We start from the raw sequence: 21798 nt of genomic DNA, 5'->3' as shown, positions 1-21798 counted from the left end.
TCCATATACTATCTTAGAACTACAAAGATGAATAAGTAATAGCTGTCCTCAAGGTGCTTATAGTCAGTATGAATATGTATATTTGCAATTGTGTATGTATGATATCCATAAAGTATAGGAAGACAGAAACATGTATATATTTAAGATTGCAGAAGTCCTTGAAGACAGGTATATTTGCCTTTATTTCCTGGTATTGCTAATATATGGTGTGTGTTTATGTGAAAAAAAAGTTTTAAGTGCTGGAAAGAAGCAGTATGAAAAATTACTTTGACTAGATCATCAATTTTCATCTGTTATTGGATATTTCATTAGTATGTAAACATATTTTCACTTCTTGCCTCTTTAAAAAATATTCTCTTTACTAACTTCTATCAGCTCTTTCTTTATTGTCCTCTGTAGTAAAACTTCAAGAGCTTTCTCTATACATTAAAACCATGTTCTCTCTTCCCATTCTTCTAAACCTATTTCAGCCAGTGTTTACCATAATATTCCAAATCTTCTCAGTCACCAATGACTTCTGCATTGCTACTTCCCAGTCTTTGTCTAAGTTAACTATCACTGCTGTTTGATACAGTTGATCACTTTCTCATCCTTGATTCATTTTCTTCATAAGGCTCCTAGGATAGCACACTCTTAGTTTTTTCTCCTATCTCAAGGTGCCTCCTTCACAGTCTATTTTATTCATTCTTCCTCTTCTCTTTTTTTCTCTCAACATAAAAAGCACATTATAAAAAATCACATGGTAAAAATTTGTTTTCTTTTGATATACAATTCTATGAATTTTAACACATGTACAAATTTATGTAATTAAGATACAGAACAATTCTGTCAGCCCAAAACACTCCCTCATGTCATCACAAAGTCACACTTCTAACACTTGGAAACCACTCATCAGTTCTGCAGCACAGTATTTTTGTCTTTTTGAAAAGGTGATGTAAATGCACTTATATAGTATAGAATCTTCTACGCTGGCTTTTTAAAAACTCAACATAATAATGTCTTTGATCTTCCTCTAAATCTTTGCATGTATCTATTGTTCCTTCTTATTGCTGATTATTCCATTGTACAGATGTACCATAAGTTGTTTATCCATTCACCTGTTAAAGGACATTTGGATTGTTTCAATTTGGGTTGTTTTTGGCCATTATGAACAGAACTATAAACATTAATAACGCGGTTTTTGTGTTAACATGAATTTTCATTTCTCTAGGGAGAAATCCCAGGAGTGGGATTGCTGGGTAATATGGTAAGTATATGTTTACCTTTATAAGAAACTGCTAAATGCTCTCCCAGAGTGTCTGACATTTTTGCATTTCCACTAGCAATGCATGAAAAGCTCAATTGTTGTGCATCCTCACCAGCACTTTGTATTGTCAATATTTTAAATTTTGTTCTCATAAGTATATGGTGGTTTCTCATTATGGTTTTATCTTACATTTCTTTAGGGGCTAGTGATGTTGAACATTTTTCCATGTGCTTACTTTCCATTTGTGTATTCTCTTTGGGAAGGCATCCAAATATTTTGCCTGTTTTATTTTTCAACAATAAACCATAACCATATTTATCATTCCAGATAAAGCTAAATATCAGCAAAGTAAAAAGAAAGCAAGTGAATACTCATGTCAATCACAGTGACATCAAGTTATATATTTGAAGGGCAAAATAGACCCGACTGAAAATGAAACAGGACAGAGTTCCCATTTTGTACAAATTAAAATTTTGAGACCATGTACTAGAACAGATAGTGATATCACAAAGCACTCCTTGAATCAAAACAGAAATACCTGTCACAGGATATTAAAGCAAATAAATTTCTTTCAAAAAATAAGTTAACTATTACCATGTTTTAAATTGGGTTGTTTTCTTATTTTGAGTTTTGAGAGTTCATTATATATTCTGAATACAAATCCATTTTTGGATATGTGTTTTGTAAATATTTTCCCCTAGTTTATGGCTTGTTTTCCTGTACTCCTAAGAGTGTCTTTGATAAAGCAAGATTTTAATGAAATCTGACTTATTAGTTTCTTCTTTTGTGAATTGTGCCTTTGGAGACATAACTAAAAATTCTTTGCCTAATCCTAGTTTCAAGGATTTTCTGCTATTTTTTATTCTAAACATTCTATACCTTTGCATCTTAACATTTAATCTATAATCCATTCTGAGTTAATTTTTGTACAATTTGTGAGGTTTATGATGAAGCTCTACTCACTTTTTTCCCCTTGGCATATAGATGTTCAATGTCCAACACTATGTGTTGAAAAAACTATTCTCTATTGAGTTGCTTTTGCATCTTTGTCACATCAGTTGACTATACTTGTATGGTCTATTATACTTGTATGGGTCTATTACTAGACACAATTCTTTTTCATGGGATTATGTGTTTGTCCCTTTATCATTATCATCCCAATTTCATTACCATACTTTATCATTACCATTGATTACTATAGCTTTATATAAGTCTCAGAATGGATCCGTATAAACTATAGCAAGAGTGGGAATGAGAAAATTAGGAAACTCTTACAGTAATCTAAGAAACGGATGATGGTGACCTGCCAGTGGCAGTGGAGAAAATGGAAAGAGGCAAATAATATTTGGAAGTAAATGACACATGGTAGGGTGTAATGTGACAGTGAGAGAAGTAAAAGTCAAAGATGACTTGTAGATTTCTGAGTTGGGTACTTTGGTGAATGGTTCTGCCATGTCTTGAGATGGGGAAGACTGGGGAAGAATTTGGAGAGAAGCCGTGCCAGGAGTAGGGGTGGAGAGGGTGCAGGTTGAGATCAATAACACAAGTATATTAAGCAGGATGTGTCTGTGAGACATTAAGGAGTTCAAGATTAGAAAAACGTTGCTGCAATTGGCATGAGTTTATCATTTTTGATGCTGAGTAATATTCCATTTTGTATATGTACCACATCTTCTTCATCCAGTCATCTGTTTTTGGGCATTTGGGTTGTTTCCATAGCTTACCTATTGTAAATAGTACTGCAATAAATATAGGGGTGCAGGTACCCTTTTGAATTAATGTTTTTGTGTCCTTTGGGCAACATGGATGGAGCTGGAGGGGATCATGCTCAGTGAAATAAGCCAAAAGAAAAGAAAAAGACTGGATGGTCTCAATCATAGCAGGAATTTAGAAAACCTAAATAAGGGATCAGGAAAAAGACTAATCATATTAAAGTAAAAATCAAAATCAACCAGCAGCTATAAACTAGAGACACACGACAGAGTGGGAGCAGGGAATAGGATCAAAACAAGGGTGGTGGGAATTTTACGGGGACTATAGCCAAGATGAAAATGCATACATTGTACAAAAATGAAAAATGATGTAAAAATATATAAAATAAAAATAAATAAAATAAGATACAAAAAAAGATTAGAAAAATGTTCTGAACTATAAATATGAGTAAGTTTTTTGAAATAATCAGTATACAACCTGGGACTTAGATATAAAACGCGCAATTTAGAGCATAATTGAATAAAACAACTCAACACATTCATGGACTTTGTCATGAAGATGCTTCCACTGTTTAACCTAACCTTGGTCCTACTCTGATTTAGCAGGAATTCCAAGTTTTTTCTTGCTTGTCGGGATGAAAAACTCTTAGTAGTTCTACTACTGACTCCCACTAGAGGCTATTTCTCTTCTGCTACCCTAGCTCAAGTTTCACTTGCATCCCAGCATCTTCAACATCCTTTTTTCTTTTCTCCAGTCTAAACCAAAAATAAAGAAAATGATTCTGCTTTACAAATACACTGGTTTCCTAGGATTACCCTCTGCTACTTTTTCCCAGTCTGTAGGAAAGTTCTCAAATTCTTCTCCTCTGCTGTTTCTTGTCCTTTGAAGTCTGGAATTGTTATAAAAGTTAATTGGCATCAGACACAAAAGATTATTCATTAACTTCTCTAAAACCCACAGCTCCTTCCAAGCCTGATTCTGATATTTTTAAAGTTCCCATTTCTTTTCTTAACAGCCATTTTAGAATACAGAGCATCTACAATTTTTAAACAATTGCTTTATGTGCTATATTTAGCTTTGAAAGTAATTTTTTCCATAGAAACAATATTATAAATGGTGGTTTGGTTTTTCCACAGTGTCTTTTATTTTTTTTTCTTTTTTTTTTAAATAATAAATTTTATTTTTATATTCCCCCATACAATTGCAAACGCCCCATTCTGACCCCAATACCTCCCCTCCCGCCCCCCCCAGCCCCCCAAAAGTGTCTCTGGTTCACAGTTTTTTGTTGATTTTGATTTTCACTTTCTTATATTCATTTTCCTGGTCCCTTATTTAAGTTTTCTAGATTCCTGCTATGAGTGAGACCATCCGGTATTTTTCTTTTTCTTTTTGGTTTATTTCGCTGAGCATGATCCCTTCCAACGCCATCCATGTTGCTGCAAATTGCATGTGTTTATCTTTTTTGAATGCTGAGTAATATTCCATGGTGTATATGTACCACATCTTCTTGATCCAGTCATCTATTTTTGGGCATTTGGGCTGTTTCCACAGCTTAGCTATTGTAAATAGTGCTGCTATAAATATAGGGGTGCAGGTGTTCTTTGGAATTGATGTTTCTGTGTCCTTTGGGTAAATACCTAGGAGTGGAATTGCTGGATCATATGGAAGCTCTATGTTTAGTAGATCAAGAAATCTCCACACAGCTCTCCATAGTGGTTGGACCAGTTTGCACTCCCACCAACAGTGCAGGAGAGTTCCTTTTTCTCCACACCCTCGCCAACATTTGTTGTTGCTAGTTTTTTTAATATGTGCCATTCTCACTGGTGTAAGATGGTATCTCATGGTAGTTTTGATTTGCATTTCCCTGATTACAAGTGATGTTGAACATTTTTTCATATGTCTGTTGGCCATTTGCATTTCCTCTTCAGAGAAGTTTCTTTTTAGCTCTTCTGCCCATTTTTTGACTGGGTTATTTTCTTTGTTGTTGCTGAGTCTCATCAGCTCTTTGCAGATTTTTGTGATCAGTCCTTTATCATTAGTGTTGGGTGCAAAAATGTTCTCCCAGTTGGTGGGGTTTCTCTTTGTTTTTGTTATTGTCTCTTTTGCTGTGCAGAAGCTCTTTAATTTGATGTAGTCCCAGCTGTTTATCTTTGCCTTCACTATCACTGCTTTGGGTGATGTGTCTGTAAAGATGTCTTTGATGTGCAAATCCCGTAGTGTTTCGCCTATATTTCCTTCTATGTATTTTATGGTTTCAGGTCTTATGTCTAGTTCTTTAATCCATTTTGAGTTGATTTTTGTGTATGGTGTGAGGTAGTGGTCAAGCTTCATTCTTTTGCATGTAGCGACCCAGTTTTCCCAGCACCATTTATTGAACAAACTTTCTTTGCTCCAATGCATAGTCTTTGCTCCTTTGTCAAAGATTAGTTGACCATAAATCTGTGGGTTTATTTCTGGATTTTCTATTCGATTCCATTGGTCTGTATGTCTGTTCTTGTTCCAATACCATGCAGTTTTGATGATTATGGCTTTGTAGTATAGTTTGAAGTCTGGGAGTGTGATGCCTCCATTTCCTTCTTTTTTTTTCAGTAGAGCTTTGGCTATTCGGGGTTTTTGGTGATTCCATATGAATTTCATCAATAATTGTTCTATTTCTTTGAAGAATGACATTGAAATTTTGATTGGAATAGCATTGAATCGGTATATTGCTTTTGGTAGGATGGCCGTTTTTTTTTTGTTTTTTTTTTTGCTCTTGAACAGTCCTTTATTTTTTCTTTTTTTTATTTTATTTTTATTTTTTTTATTTTTTTTTTTTGCTGTTCTTTCTTTCTTTTTTTTTTTTTTTATAAATTTTATTGTTATATTCCCCATACAATTGCAGCCCCCCCCATTCTGACCCCAATCCCTCCCCTCCCACCCCCGCCCCACTAAAAGTGTCTCTGGTTCATAGTTTTTTGTTGATTTTGATTTTCACTTTCTTATAGTTATTCATTTTCCTGGTCCCTTATTTAAGTTTTCTAGATTCCTGCTATGAGTGAGACCATCCGGCATTTTTCTTTTTCTTTTTGGCTTATTTCGCTGAGCATGATCCCTTCCAGCGCCATCCATGTTGCTGCAAATTGCATGTGTTTATCTTTTTTGAATGCTGAGTAATATTCCATGGTATATATGTACCACATCTTCTTGATCCAGTCATCTATTTTTGGGCATTTGGGTTGTTTCCAAAGCTTAGCTATTATAAACAGTGCTGCTATAAACATAGGGGTGCAGGTGTTCTTTGGAATTGATGTTTCTGTGTCCTTTGGGTAAATACCTAGGAGTGGAATTGCTGGATCATATGGAAGCTCTATGTTTAGTAGGTCCAGAAATCTCCATACAGCTTTCCACAGTGGTTGGACCAGTTTGCACTCCCACCAACAGTGCAGAAGAGTTCCTTTTTCTCCACACCCTCGCCAACATTTGTTGTTGCTAGTTTTTTTAATATGTGCCATTCTCACTGGTGTAAGATGGTATCTCATGGTAGTTTTGATTTGCATTTCCCTGATGACAAGTGATGTTGAACATTTTTTCATATGCCTGTTGGCCATTTGCATTTCCTCTTCAGAGAAGTTTCTTTTAAGCTCTTCTGCCCATTTTTTGAGTGGATTATTTTCTTTGTTGTTGCTGAGTCTCATCAGCTCTTTGCAGATTTTTGTGATCAGTCCTTTATCATTAGTGTTGGGTGCAAAAATGTTCTCCCAGTTGGTGGGGTTTCTCTTTGTTTTTGTTATTGTCTCTTTTGCTGTGCAAAAGCTCTTTAATTTGATGTAGTCCCAGCTGTTTATCTTTGCCTTCACTATCACTGCTTTGGGTGATGTGTCTGTAAAGATGTCTTTGATGTGCAAATCACGTAGTGTTTCGCCTATATTTCCTTCTATATATTTTATGGTTTCAGGTCTTATGTCTAGTTCTTTAAGGATGGCCGTTTTAATAATGTTTATTCTTCCAATCCATGAGCAGGGGATGTCTTTCCATTTCTTTGTGTCTTCTTCTATTTCTTTTAACAGTGTTTTATAGTTTTCTTTGTATAGGTCCTTTACCTCTTTTGTTAGATTTATTCCCAAATATTTGATTTTTTTTGTTTCGATAATAAAAGGGATGTTTTTTTTTTTATTTCTCCTTCTTCAGATTTATTATTTGTGTATAGGAAAGCTACTGACTTTTGCGTGTTGATTTTGTATCCTGCCACTTTACTGAATTGATTGATGAGTTGAATTAGTTTTTCTGTGGAGATTTTGGGGTTCTCTATGTATATTATCATATCATCTGCAAATAGTGATAGTTTGACTTCTTCTTTTCCTATTTGGATTCCTTGTATGTCTTTCTCTTGTCTTATTGCTCTGGCTAGGACTTCCAGTATTATATTGAAAAGCAGTGATGAGAGTGGACATCCTTGTCTTGTTCCAGATCTTAATGGAATTGCTTTCAACTTTTCACCATTGAGAATGATACTGGCTGTTGGCTTGTCATAGATGGCCTTTATGATGTTAAGGTATGTTCCTTGTGTCCCAAGAATTTCAAGGGCTTTTATCATGAATGGGTGTTGCACTTTGTCGAAAGCTTTCTCAGCATCTATTGATATTATCATATGGTTTTTATATTTCTTTTTGTTGATGTGTTGGATAACGTTGATTGATTTTCGGATGTTAAACCATCCTTGTGTCCCTGGAATGAATCCAACTTGGTCGTGGTGAATTATCTTATGGATACATTGTTGGATTCTGATAGCTAAAATTTTATTGAGGATTTTTGCATCAGTGTTCATTAGGGAGATTGGCCTGTAGTTTTCCTTTTTTGTGTTGTCCTTATTCGGTTTTGGTATTAGTGTAATATTGGCTTCACAGAACGTGTTTGGTATTGTCCCTTCCTTCTCAATTTTTTGGAAGAGTTTGTGAAGGATAGGCACTAATTCATCTCTGAATGTTTGGTAGAATTCATTTGTAAATCCATCAGGTCCTGGGCTTTTGTTTTTGGGGAGGTTTTTGATTACCATTTCAATTTCGCTGCTTGTAATTGGTCTGTTTAGGTGTTCTATTTCTTTTTTATCTAGCTTTGGGTGATTGTAGAGTTGTAGGAATTTGTCCATCTCCTCTAGATTGTTGAACTTGTTTCCATATAACTGTTCATAGTAGTTACTGATTATTCTTTTGATTTCTGCTGTGTCCGTTGTGATTTCTCCTCTTTCATTTATGATCCTGCTTATTTGTGCTTTCTCCCTTTTTTCCTTTGTGAGCCTGGCTAGGGGTTTGTCTATTTTATTTATTTTTTTCAAAGAACGAGCTCTTGCTTTCATTGATCTTTTGGATTGTTTTTTTAGTTTCAATTTCATTTATTTCTGCTTTGGTTTTTATTATTTCTTTTCTTCTACTGGTTTTGGGGTTTTTTTGTTGTCCTTTTTCTAGATCTCTGAGCTTCGAGATTAGGTTGTTTCTTTGAGTTCTTTCTTGTTTTTTGATGTGAGCTTCTATTGCTATATATTTTCCTCTTATTACTGCTTTTGCTGCATCCCATACATTTAGGATATTGGTGTCCTCCTTGTCATTCAATTCAAAGAATTTTTTAATTTCTTCTTTGATCTCCTCGTTAGTCCAGTGGTCTTCCAGTAGTGTGGTTTTTAATCTCCATGAGGTAGGATAGTTCCTTGCCTTCTTTTTATGGTTTTTTTCTAGTTTGATGCCTTCGTGGTCAGAAAAGATGGTTGGTATGATTTCAATCTTGGTGCATCTGTTGATGTTTGTCTTGTGCCCCAGTATGTGATCGATCCGGAGAATGATCCTGTGTGCTTGAGAAAAATGTGTACTCCGTTTTTTTTTTGGGTTTAGTGTTCTATAGATGTCTGTTAAGCCCAAATGCTCTAGGTCCTTATTTAGAGCTTTAAAAAATATGGAACGCTTCACGAATTTGCGTGTCATCCTTGCGCAGGGGCCATGCTAATCTTCTCTGTATCGTTCCAATTTTAGTATATGTGCTGCCGAAGCGAGCACCACAGTGTCTTTTAAACTATATTAGCATGCAGTTTGAATTTGTCAAACCAATAAACCTGTGACAACTCAAAGAGTGAAACCTAATGTGAACTATGAATTTTAAAACAAATAATCAAACATACAAATAAATATCAGTTGGGCATATTTGTGTGGGTTTATTTCTGGGTTCTGTTCTATTCTGTTCCATCGATCTTTGTGGCTGTTCCCCTAATACCTTACAGTCTTGATTAGTATAGTCTGCTGTCTAGCAAGCCTTAAAAATAGGGTGAACTTTTTCCTCCCATCTTATTCTTCTCTTAAAAATTTTGTTTTAGCTATCCCAGCTCCTTTGTCTTTATAGATAGGGTTAAGAATAATCTTGTCTATATACACAAAAAATCTTGCTGTGATTTTCATAGGAATTGCACTAACTGTATTTGGAGAGAATTGATATCTATGTCGAATATGTCGAATCTTCCAAGTCATGAACATAGACTCTTCATTTATTTAGGTCTTCTGTACTTTCATTCATTAATGTTTTGTAGTTTTCAGCATACAACTGTATGAAGTTTATTAAATTTACAAATATTTCATTTTTTTAGTGATTATAAATAGTATTTTATTTATTTTTCCATTTTAAAAGGACATGTTTATTAGGTAACAAAGAAAGAAAAAGAGAGGCACCCACATAGTCACAGGTGGGCAGGAGAGTTGTGTCAAAATAGCATTTTAAATTTTAGTTTCTAACTATTCGTTGCTAGTGTATAGATATACAGTATATTTTTGTATGTTTTATCATATGTCATGTCATCTTGCTGAGCTCATTTATTTACTATTACTTAGTAGAATAAGAGTGGTGAAAACCAACATTGTAGGGGAAAGGGTCCATTTTGTCATCATTACGTATAATAACTGTAGATTTTTTGTAGATGTTCTTTATTAGATTGAGGAATTTCTCTGCTTCTGTTTTTCGAAGAGTTTTAATCATGAATGTGTTTGAATTTTGTCAAATACTTTTTCTATATCACCTGATAAGATTATGCAACTTTTAAGCCCATTAATAGATTATAATGATCAATTTTCAAATATCCTATCATTTTCAAATATTGAATCAGCATGGTTATGGTATATAATTCTTTTTCTATATTGCCAACTTCTGTGTGCTCATGTTTTGTTAAGGATTTTTGTGACATATTTATGAGGGATATTGGTTTATTTTCCCTTTTTGGCACTGTCTTTGGTTTTGTTATCAGGGTAATATTTTAATAAAAATATAAAAATATTTAATAAAATATTTAATTTCAATAAAAATTCAGGAACTATTTTCTTCTCTTTAAAAAAAAAAAGATTTATTTATGCATACAAGAGCCTAGGGTATAGGCCAGTAGTGCAGGTGAGAGGATTCACCAGAGACAGAGTGGGGAACAGAACAGGCAGATTTACTGAAATACACTGCTGAGGGGAGCAGTGAGTGAGACAGGAGAGGTCTGCTGCGCCATGTGGGTTGCTTCCTGGCCAGCCAGGGGATGGAACTCGTGCTGCAGAGGCTGCAGACAGCTTCATAGGTTGCGTCTTAACTCCTTGTGCCACCAGTGAGGTCCTGTTTCCTTCTCTTGTACTTTCTGTAAGAAGATGTTTAGAGTTGATGTTAATTATTTTTGAACATTTTGTAGAATTCTCCAGTAAGACCATCTGAGCATAAAGATTACTCTTTGAATTTCCTCAGCGATGCAAGTGTTTTGATTAAATGCTACCTTTGATGTATTTAATTGTAAATAGTCAACCTACATTAAATATAACTCATCAAAATAAAGTTCTTTTGTATATTTTGTACATGCATGTTCTTTGCTCTCTTCTATCCAAGAGGGATGTGAACCAGAGGAGGAGCAAGTAAATATAATGTATTCTAAATTTCTAACCTATCCCTTGGAATGCTTTATGTTGCCAAACATGGTGCTGACTACACTGAAGAGTGTCATCCTTTTAAAAGAAATTTAGTCATAGACAGTCAAAGCTAGAAGATAACCAAATATGTGTGTGTGTGTGTATATATATATATATTTGTTTAAATTGTTCATGGATGCTGCTTATAGTTTTCAGAGGTTAGACTACTTGTTCTTTTTTTTTTTTTTTTTCTAAAATTCTTCAGCACCTTAATTTATACTTCAACTTATAGGAGATACTCCTTCTGCAGTTTAACATTTCTGAATGGAGAGTTTGTCAATAGAGTTGGAAGTGGTTTGGTTTTGTTTACATGCCTGTTTATATTTTACAGTCTGCTAGCTATACTTCCAGCTTCAGACTTTCTGTGTTTCTAATGAAACATTTACTAGTGAGGAGAAAGGAGTTATCTCTTAAGGTGTTTCTCTGAGTTGGAAAAAAAAAAAAACATATTATCATACTGATCACTCAGTGCCAGGATCTATTAAAATTTCCTATGTTCTCTTGAGAAAAATCTGAGTAATTGAAGCTAGTTCCTTATTTCCATTATTTCCAATTTTATAAGTCAAGGAGGTGGCCATTGCTGCAGTATACAGTGCTTCATTGAACAGAGGTACAGGATTAATCTCTTTGGTAAGTACAAACATGCTGTGTATAAGACTTGAGTAGCTGTCACTTGAAAAGATGGCAGAACTTTGCATTCTTGTTCTATCAGTTATTGAAAAAAGATTTTGAAACTTCAGACTAAAATTTTTAATTTGTTTATATCTTATTTCAATTCTAGCTTTATTATTAGGCGTATATACATTTATGATTTTTATATCTTCCTGTTGTAGTGACCCTTTTTATCATCATAAAATGTCCCTCTTTATATCTAGTAATATTCCTTGCCTTATAGTCTATGTTGTTTTATATTAATATAACCATTCTCTTATCCTTATAATTATACTGGAATAGTTGGTATAGACCCAACTAATACCAAGAAAACTGGTCTCTCTCTTTATGGTGCTTCTGGTACATAATTCTTCTGGTCTTTGAAAGATCTTCTTCTCAACCTTCCATGCAGGATAATTATTTAAGTTGATTTCTTCAGTGATGCAGGCATCGTATGATCATTTGAACTTTTCATGGTTCTGGACTCTCCATCACAACCAAGATAACCTAGAGAAACAGGTGTTTGATTGTTTGAGTACAGATGATGCCAATCAAGGGAGGTCCCTGTCCTGTAGTGTAACAATTAACCTGTATCTTTACTTTCAAGAATGTGTATTAGCTTTTGAGCATTTCTCGCAATTTATATGAAAACTTCTCCAAAATTGACTGACTTCCTGAAAACAGATATGAGTTCTCTTGAATCCTGTCAGTAACTTCTACACTCAAGATACATGGTCCTTATCACTTTTCTCCCTCCTAAACCTGCGCTGTCCCAGAATATCTGCAGATACTTTGTAGATGAATATTTTTAGAAATCTGGGAGAGCACTTCTTCCAAAGGACTTTCAGAGCAATGACCTACTGCCCCTTACCTACTTCTTTCACTAATTAATGTGACTGATGAGTTATTCCCAACCTATCAGATCCAACATATACCCCTTTGTGACAGAAATTTTATAAGGTTCCCTTTACTCTCCTGAAATAAAATTCATATACAATATAACCTACTTAACACATAATTTCTAAAAAGTATACTAATAATATATAAATTAAAAGTATCATTTATAATGAGAGGATACATTTCAATATATAAATGCTGATCATTTTAAAGACTTTAGAAAACATGATTAAAATAAGATATTCTTATTTGTACCTATCTATATTGAATTCATCAGTATCTTAAGCACTTAATGCATGCCATGCACTAAGTGCTAAGAAGATAGCAGGGAACAAAACAGCTAAAAAAAAAAAAATCCTATACTTGTGGAGCACATGTTCTGCTAGAGGGGTATATGGAATAAACAAGAATATAGAAGGTGATAAGTGATAAAGAAAAGAAATAGAAGGTTGGTACTTCTAATAAATCAAATTTTACAGGTCCAAATGGCTTCACTCATGCGTTTTAGAAAACACTTGAAAAATAAATAATACCAACTCTTTCAAAAACATGAAAAGGAAGAAATACTTCCCAACTCATTTTTTCAAAGATTTATTTATTTATGCATACAGGAACTGGGGTGCAGGCCAGAGATGCGGGGGAGGGGGTGGTGAGAGGAATCACCAGAGACAGAGTGGGGAACAGAACAGGCAGATTGACTGAAATACACTGCTGAGGGGAGCAGTGGGTGAGACAGGAGAGGTCAGCTGCGCCATGTGGGTAGCTCCCTGGCCGGGGATCAAACTCGTGCTGCAGTGGCTGCTGATAGCTTCATAGGTTGCGTCTTAACCCTTTGTGCCACCAGGGAGGCCTCCCCAACTCATTTTTGAGGCCAGTATTACCCTTCTATCAAAACCAGAGACATTATAAGAAAATTAAACTACAATCTATATTATAAACACAAAATTAACAGTATTTTAGCAATGCAATTCAAAAATATAGTATATCACAACCAAGTGGGATTTTTTTTCAGGAATACATGTTTGACATTCAAAAGTTAATAAATGTGATTCACCATGTTAACAAAATTCAAAGATGCAGGTGAAACATATGACAAAATCCAACATGTTTTCCTTGATAAAGAGACTGTTGCCCAGCTCATTCCGTGAGGGCAGCATTATCCTGATACCAAAATTAGACAAAGATATTATAGGAAAACTATAAACCATTATCTATCATGAACATAAATGCAAATATTCTAAACAATTTTGGCTAATTAAATTTAACAATCTATTAAAAAAGGTAGCATATCATGACTATGTGAGGTTTCTTCCAGGGATACAGGGTTGTCTTGGTGATGGCAATTTTATTGGGATTACACCTGAGAGGAGAAATCAAACATTGCACAAAAAATGAACAATGATGTAAAAAATATGTAAATAAATTTTTTTTAAAACTCAAAACAGGAACTCAGATGTGTACATCAGTGTTCTTGGCACCAAAATTCATAGCAAACAAAAGTTGGAAACAACCCAAATGTCCATCATCTATTGAATGGGTAAACAAAATGCAGTATATCCATGTAATTAAATATTATTCAGACGTAAAGAATGAAGTGTCCATACATGCAGCAATATGGATGATCACTGAAAGCACTATGCTAAGTGAAATAAACCAGACACAAAAGGACAGATTTTGTATAATTTTATATATTTGAGGGATCTAGAATAGGCAATTTCATAGATATAGAATAGAATTGAGATTACCAAGGATTGGAGAGAGTGAGAAATGGTATTGTTTAATGGGTACAGAGTTCCCTTTGGGTTGATGAAAAGTAGATGAAATGCACAGTGGGGCTGGTTACACAACATTGTTAACATACTTAATTTTTTAATTTAAAATGGTTTTTGTTATGTGAATTTTACCTTAGTTTAACAATTATTTTAGAAGTATTATTACTTGCTATAACAGGAATGAACCTTGAAAACATTATACTAAGTGAAAGACACAAAAAGTCACATGTTGTATGATTTCTTTTATGTAAAATGTCAAGAGTAGATAAGTCCAAAGAGACAAAAAAAAAAAAAATAGATTAGTAGTTGCCAGAAGATGGGAACAGGAAGGAATTGGGACTGTCTGCTATCAGGTACAGGTTTTCTTTTGGAGGATGTTAGGAATATTCTGAAATACATTAATGGTGATAATTATATAACGTACTGAATATTAAATACCACCAACTTGTACATGGTACTTGTACATGGTAAAATGGTGAATTTCAAAATCCAAGGCATGAAATCAATCAAGATACCCTTTGGTGGGTAACTATCATTAGATAAAGAAGTTGTGGTGTATATATATATATATATAGATACATATATATATTCAATGGAATACTATTCAGCTTTTTAAAAAGATGAAATGTGCCTTTGTGTCAATATGAATGGAAATTGAAGTGATTATGCTGAAATATATCAGGGGAATAAAATGGGTTGTTTAAAGTATTATTAAAATATGAGTCAAATAAATGTATATAGGCTGAAAGACTAATCTACAAATTAGACTCTGTCTTTCTATAAAAACTAAGCCTGTTTGTAAAATGAGTTTGAAAAAAAAAAAAGGAAATAAGATGAGATAACTTATCCAGCATTATATTGCTATATTGTGGAAGCAGAACTAAAACTCAGACACGTGTCCCATCTCCCAATACAAGACTTTCCATATCATTTCAGACTGATCTATAATGGGGGTTTATTTGAGGGCAATCAACCTTTTGATTGCTAGATCACTTGAGAGTATAACCCCTATGAAAGTTTCTTCCTCTGAAGCAAATCAGCATACAGACTGCTGACTCCTGCCATTATCAGGTCTCTCAGGTTGCATCAACAGAGAATCAGAAGTAAACCAACTAACCTCACTTTTATTTTTAATATCTTTATTCTCCTGACTATAAATCCTCTGCTTTTCCATCCCAGAATCAGATTATTCCCAAGTATAATAACTCCTGATGAGCGAGGACTGTTTATTCTTCTAGGACTTATTACAAGGTTCAGAAAGATAAACATCCTGCTACTTTCTCCTTTTCCCTTCTAGACCGTTTCTCGTACCTTCAGTAAAACCATTTTTTTGAGGGCCTCCCTGGTGGCGCAGCGGTTGAGCGCTGGGTTGCGAAGCTACCTGCAGCCTCTGCGGTGCCAGTTCAATCCCCGGCTGCTCCCCTGCCACCAAAGGAGGGTCCCACATGGTGCTCAGACCTCTCCTGCCGCCCGCTGCTCCCCTCAGCAGTGTACTTGGGTCCTTCTGCCTGTTCTGCTCCCCGCTTTGGCTCTGGTGAATTCTCTCACCCTCCCGTGCTTCTGACTGTACCCAGTGCTTGTATAAATAAATAAATAAATCTTAAAAAAAATTAAAAAACAAAACAAAAAAAACCCATTTTTTGAGACTTATAACTTGCATAACATATCTTTCCCTTGTACCACTTGCTCATTAACATTTTAATATTTGTGTTAGTTTTCTATTGCTGCTGTAACAAAATACCACAAACTTTGTGACTTAATGACTGTAACAAATTACACAAACTTAAACCAACACAAATGTATTATCTTAAAATTTTGTCTATCAGAAGTGTGACCCAATCTCACTGACTAAAATCAATGTCAGCCTTTTCCACCCACTCAAAGCACCAGGCTCCTGCTAAGCTAGTGCTGTTGTCTCCCTCTAGCTACCATCATGTTTATCTACCAGGACTTCCTCAGCCATGATGAGATGTTCTCCAATGTCTACAATATTAAGGGGATCCTGGGCCTCCCCTGGCGGTGCAGCGGTTGAGCGCTTGGCTGCGATGCTGCCCGCAGCCTCTGCAGCTCCCTGGCAACAGGCGAGGGTCCCACAAAAAAAAAAAAAAAAAAAAAGATTACGGGGATCCTGGATGGGCTGTACCCGGAAGGGGAGGGGAAGATTGTCAGTAGAAGGGAGGGTAGCACTGATGGCTCACTCACTGGTGATAATGACTCTGGTGAAGCACGGTTATCACTGGTGTTGCTTTTGTCATGAACCATCACTGTAGGAAACCAAGTTCACCATGAAGTCTAAAAGTACATCAAAGATTACATGAAGTCAATTAAAGGCAAACTTGGAAAGCAGAGACCAGAAAGAGTAAAACCTTCTATGTCAGGAGCTACAGAACAAATGAAACATATCCTAAATGAAACATATCCTAGCTAATTTAAAAAACGACCAATTGTGTTTTGGTGAAAACATGAACCCAGATGGTATGGTTGCTCTCCTGGACTACCATGTGGATGGTGTAACACCATATATGATTTTCTTTAGGGATGGTTTAGAAATGAAAAAATGTTAACAAATTTGGTATTTACTTTGGATCTCTCTTCAGCAAAGAGGGAGCCTTATCATTTGATTCAAAATACTCCTTTCTAGGTTCTTTAGGAGTTTTAAAATTATCTTAATTTAAGCTTACTATATCCCCTTCAATCACTAGATCGATGCAAGGGCTTATATGTATTCATCACTATTTTTAAAATCAAATTTTATTGAATTTCCATTGGTTTTCAGTGGTATATAATTTCAGGAGTATAGCGTCACACCTTTATGTGTGTATATACTTTACCCATCACTGAAGTTCTGGTACCATCATACTATCAAGTTGGACCCTGCTACCCTAGATCAACACTCTCCCCTCTGGTAAACACCAAATTTTTCAGTCTGAATTGTTTTTGTTGCTCATCACTGTACTTGTTAACACTTAGAATAAGATCATACACACAAGTGAATGATTAAAATAGGTGATAACATTGTCTTCAGTAGCTCCAGTGACCGGGAACTTTTGCTCTTTCACAGTAATCAAATAAAAAACAACCATTTTATTCATTCAGTCAGACATTTCAAATGGTGTTAATAAAAATCCATGAATGTCCAAGTGTCATATATTATGAGCTTTATCCACAGTCTTCTTACAACTTCAAAACTTTCGATCATCTCCTTATGCCCCCAGAATTGACTATGGAAAAGCCCACAGATTATGTAGAAGACAGCTTGGAGTAAGTAAAATTAGTCTGTGTAGCAATTGATCATAAGCAGAAAACTGAGTAGGTGAGCTAGTTATCTGCTGCCACAAAAACTGGAGATACCACATTATACCGTGGCAGTGGGCTCAAGGTCAAGAGATACCACTAGGTCTGGAATTTAGATGATTATTTAAAATTTAGAAAATGCTTAGTAAAAAGGCAGACGACATTTCTGACTTCTTAAGCGTTCTTAGACTAGAAAGATAAGAGATCATAGAAAGAATGGAACCAAAATAGCACCTATAAAACTTGATTACTTTTATTTGCTAAATGTCTACCCACAGTAAATTGCGCCCTCCTTAAAGGCTGGCACTGGCCAAGTGCCAGGCACAGAGTATGCATTTAGTGAATGTGTGGATGATTAAGCAAGCTCCCCTGATAAGATGATTAATTAAGCAAGCCACCCTGCAGTTCTTGTTCTTTGTTGCTGTTTCTCACTAAACCTCAGATACAGTGATATAATTGCTGTGATGAGGACTACTTTGCCCTAATTAATAAGAGTACTAACAATAGCAGTAATAATCACAATGGCTAACATTTCCATAATGTTTACTATATGCCAGACCCTCTTTTAAGTGTTTTTATATGCATGCAGTATACTTTAATACTCATAACAACTCTACAAAGTAGCTGTTTTCTCCCCATTTTATAGATGAAGAAACTGAGGCACATGAACAAAAATTTGTCCTGGGCCCCACAGTTGGCAAGTAGTAAGACTGGAATACAATTTTGGCCTACTGATTCCAGAGTCTATCCCTTAACTACCCTTAACCACGAATGCTGTACTTGACCCCAGTTGTACTTCTTTGCCTGTTCAGTATGCTTTCTTTTAGTAATGTCACCCTTCTTCTTGTGGGGAAATGATTCCATGCAATTTGAATATAATTGGCCACTTTTCTTAGTTCACATGAAGGTATATGTAAAGTCTGGCTGATTGAATACGTTACTTTCTGGCCAGGATGATTGATTTTTGACTGGTGATGTTAGTCATCAGGGTTCTGAGAGCCTAAAATAGCCAATGGCTATTCATCCCATGTTTAACAAATATTACCTGAATGCCAAGCATTCTAGTACAGGAGATACATTAATGAATAAAACAAAGATCCCTGTCCTTGTAGTGGCATTGTAGCAGGGGGAAACAATGGTAAACATAATAAGCAAGTTAATTAAATAATGTGTCTAAAAGTAAGTGCTATTGAAAAAAGCAATGGTAGAACAGGGTTTGAAGGAGTTCAGAGTGCTGGGGTAGTAATGGGTAGATAGAATAGTTTCAATATTTAATGTGGTGATCTGGTTAACCCTCATTGAAGAGGCAGCATTTGAGCAGATTTGAAGGAAGAGTATTAACCAAGCATATGTTTGAAGGGAATGGCTGGAACAAAGGTCTGTGGAAGGGCTTAGCAATAAGGACTGTAAGGGACTGTATGAAAAAGTCATCAGAGTTAAAAGCACCAGCTGACAGGAGCTTTGGTAGGCCCTTGTAAGAATCTTAGCTTTGAATTAAATGGGAAACCATACTAAGTTTCTCAGTAGAGGTATGTCAGTATCTGACAGATTTTAAAGGGTCAGTCTAAATTCTATGAAAAGAATAGATTTGAAGAAGGAATAAAAAGGTAAGACTAGGCAGACTTGTTAAGAAGCTAGTAAAATAATCCAGACTTGAACCAGAGTAGAAAAAGTAGAAAAGTTAAGAAATGATCAAATTTTGGAAATATTTTTAAGTAAAAACAAGTGTGATTTTGTGGTGGATTGAATGTAGGATGTGAAGAGTCAAGGATGCTGCCAAGGTTTTTCGCCTAAGCATTTTGAAAGATGAGGATCGCCATTGGTTGGGATGGGGAATTGAACTTGTTATGTTTGAGGTATTAAGACCTCAAGTTTTATGTAGACCCCTGTATAGGGAGTTGAATGTGTCAATTATAACAATCACTGATGCAAAAGAAATTCAAAGTTTAATAAAAGAAAAGACTAAAAGGTTATTCAGAGTCTTACTGAGGACCTATACCTAGGGAAATAGCCATCATATTTCTCTGGGTGATAGACCAGCCCCCTTCATAAGTTTGGTCTCAATTTATATACAATTTGTGCAGATAGGCTGCATGCGCAGAAAGAATACACGCTCTCTAATAGACAAAGGAGGCATTTGGTTAATTTCTAACATTTTTCAGTTAACAAGAAAAGAGGTTGGTTCTAACATCCTTGGTTAATGATAAAGGAGGAATGCTGTGTTTGGCTTCAAAACAAACCCCTAATCTACAGAGCTAGACACTGCATGGGAAGAGGTAAGGACCAAGACCATTACATCTCTTATCCTAAAAATGCCCCTGCTTATGTAAGGGTCAAGCTGTGCGGTTAGGCATTTATCCAGGTTCTTTCTTACAGCAATGCACAAATATGACAGGCAGTCGACTTGATATGGGGAGTGCCCTGGATGTTCTTGCGGCATGGCACCTTACAATAAAACTTTTTGTTAAAAAAAAAAAGTATACATAAGGAGGAATATTCTATTTAGCAATTTCCCCCCCTTCCTTTGGGATCAGAGAAGCAAAGGAGTTAAAAGCCATGTTAGAACAGAGGACACAAGGATATGCTGGTCAACTAATAGGATTATACATTAAGGATGTAATTTTGATTCAGAAGAATTGCTGACACTAGAGATTTTTACTATGAAGAACTGCTCCCTTAGATCCAATGGATGATGTGAATGCATTTATAACCCTGAGTGAAGACTTGATGAGAATGTCTTCTGTTTGACTGGTGTTTGTATGGAATCAGGTTACTGTAGAATGTGAAAAAATGGTTTTGCTCCAGTTTCCAAGCAAAAGAAAAAGCATTGTCCTAATTGAATTTGTTTTGACATTCTTGCTGCCCCACACAGGTCAAGTTGCAAGATGGAACAAAAGAGTAAAGCTAGAGGGTAACATGAAGTCTTGACCAAAATGCTGTAAATGTTAGGAATGGTGTTCTTACTAGTGTATGAAACCTTTAAATAAAGAATGTTATTAGAGATATGCATTCATCTCCATATTAAAAAGGCCATGTTGGAAATAAAATGTCATGGAGTTTAGAAAAGATGAGGATTAAGATAGCCTGAAAATTAGTCTTTTGATTGCTGTAAGAATTTAACTACAGCTCCTATTACTTTATGCAGAGGCACTTTTCTTTAGATCATTTGAGGATAGACTGCTTAAAATGATATGGTCTGTAGATACTGGAATAAGGGAACTAGCTACGATTATAATCGAACGCTAACATAATAACTTTTTTTAGTATTTTTGTATGCCATACACTATTCTTAGTGATATATATAACTCATTTAAGTATAACTTCAGTGTATTCTAATGACTTGCAGACTCAAAGTAACCAGGAATTTTTTTCCTCTTGGAAAGTGTATCAAGGTAATTTTTTTATGCTTTAAAATAAATCTGAAATACTAGCAATAATGCAAGCCAATGTGGCCTCTGTTTAAAATCAATTTTAAAAATCTGAATACTGTTTTGAAGACTCCAAAATAACATTTGAACTTTCAATATTGTGGCTGATCAAAAATAGCTATGTGTATCCTTTTCCTTTTGAAAAGCAGTTTATTTTTTAGTTTTAACCCATCGATATAACTACTGATAGAGTAAGGTAATTTTAAAAATCATTTTACAGTGATATGTTGCCTTTTATGCTGTTCAAATCAATAATCCAAATGGTGATTATTAGCCTATAACATCCATTTTGGCAGTGCGTACTTTGTATAGGTACATTCTGTTTCTGCAGAGAACTGCTTAAAGAGTGTGGTATTTTGTTTTTCTAATCTATGTTCAAATCTGTGAACTGAGGAGGTGGTGCTCATCTGCAGTTCTGAATAGACTACTTATCCATCACTATATATGACAACTTGTTCTGTTTAAGTCTTAGGGAGGCAATGAAATTGCTATTTTCAAAGTGATTATGTTTTATGCATGTTAGACTTGTAAATGAATTTTCCAGATAGATCTTCCCATTTTATTTTTTCCCTACCCTCAGTCTTTTAAAATGTACACCTAATCCCCATATAAAGATTCAATATCCAAAAAGAACTCTAGAAAACTAGGTAATGCAAGGGTATCTCTGTGAGTGAATGCCTGGGCTTGGAAGTCTCATTGTTCTTCAACTGTGGTTGCTGGCACAGATGGAGAGCGGAGACTACTGCCTGCTAAAGCTGGTGCTGAGAAGAGCCTGTGGCTGCTCTTCAGAGGTTAATACAAGGAAAACCTCTTGATTTGCTAGAGGAGTCTGGGAGGAGAGCAGATGGCCA

General features: G+C 35.3%; 1 protein-coding gene and 1 pseudogene across 2 annotated transcripts in view; both read left to right on the top strand.

Moving 5' to 3' along the window:
• ZSWIM5 (zinc finger SWIM-type containing 5) overlaps positions 1-21798 on the top strand; it is a gene marked incomplete at both ends in the record, with an annotated part of 128187 nt that overhangs the window by 44158 nt on the left and 62231 nt on the right. The window lies entirely within an intron of this gene.
• LOC311177920 (translationally-controlled tumor protein-like) lies at positions 15622-16789 on the top strand (annotated as a pseudogene). The gene is made up of 2 exons: positions 15622-16215; positions 16342-16789. The product of its transcript is annotated as a translationally-controlled tumor protein-like (transcript).

The sequence above is a fragment of the Talpa europaea genome, assembly GCF_964194135.1.
Source record: "Talpa europaea genome assembly, chromosome: 9".
In the NCBI taxonomy this organism is placed as follows: domain Eukaryota; kingdom Metazoa; phylum Chordata; class Mammalia; order Eulipotyphla; family Talpidae; genus Talpa; species Talpa europaea.
The sequence above is the reverse complement of the archived record's forward strand: the minus strand, read 5'-3'. Positions and strand labels throughout refer to the sequence as shown.